Here is a 1,250-nt window from a genome sequence, read left to right as displayed (position 1 = left end):
TAAAATAATAATAATAATAATAATAATAATAATAATAATAATAATAATTATTATTATTATTATTTTTATTATTTTTTTTTATTATTTTATTATTATTATTATTTTATTATTATTATTATTGTTATTATTATTATTGTTATTATTATTATTGTTATTATTACTATTATTATTATTATTATTATTATTATTATTATTATTATTATTATTATTATTATTATTATTATTATTATTATTATTATTATTATTATTATTATTATTATTATTATTATTATTATTATTATTATTATTATCGTTGTTGTAATATGCTAAAATATCTAAAACAAAAAAATTAACAAATGAGCTGAACTGAACTGAACTGAACAAAACTTATTAGAGTTGAACTGAACTGAACTGAACTGAACTGATTAGAGCTGAACTGAACTGAACTGAACTGATTGGAGCTGAACTGAACTGAAAATAAGTAAATATGAACAGGCCCTAAATAATATCCTTTCAAATCAATAAATTTAGCTATTTTGGGAATTAAATTTTATAATTAGTCGTTTTGGTAAATACTTTTGTCAAATTAGCTATTTTGGTAAAATATCCTGCTATTTTTAAATAATTCAACAAGTTTTGTTTCCAAGTTAATTATTGAGTAACTTATATTATCTCGATCTCAATATATGTTTGTTCTTGTTTCATTTAACTGTAATGGTTGAGATTTGATTAGAGTATTTTTCATTATCATTAAAAAAATCTACCTTTGATTGATAAGATTTAAACCCCAAATCTGTAGGTATTGTTTTATGGAGTAAAATAAAAACCATATTGAGTGAGTCAAAATATTACTTGATAATTTGATATGGCCTACTCCCTAAACTAATTGCAATTTATATCAAGGGAAAAATAAAAACTCAATTTGTTTTAAGAAAATAAATATTCCTTCAATTAGTCATAATTAGAGCTAAGACAAACAACAAAGTACACAAATCCTAACTTAGGATTTTATACCCTGACAAAAACAATCAAAGTGGCCAAATATTAGTGGATGCTAACATTTCCCTTCTCTGAATTTCATAGATAATTAAGAGTGGTACACCACAACTAAATTAAAGTAGCAGACAGAACATTGCTTTTGAGGGGTCCTCCATTGCATGAATTATGAATATGACTTGAATTTTTTTGCCTTTTAACATTATGCCATATTTTTTTTAATAGATGCCAATCATGCCACAAATTCATAATTTCGTCTTTTTATTAAAAAAACA

Source organism: Chenopodium album, chromosome 8 (genome assembly GCF_948465745.1).
Source record: "Chenopodium album chromosome 8, dcCheAlbu1.1, whole genome shotgun sequence".
In the NCBI taxonomy this organism is placed as follows: Eukaryota; Viridiplantae; Streptophyta; class Magnoliopsida; order Caryophyllales; family Amaranthaceae; genus Chenopodium; species Chenopodium album.
Note: the sequence above shows the minus strand (reverse complement) of the source record.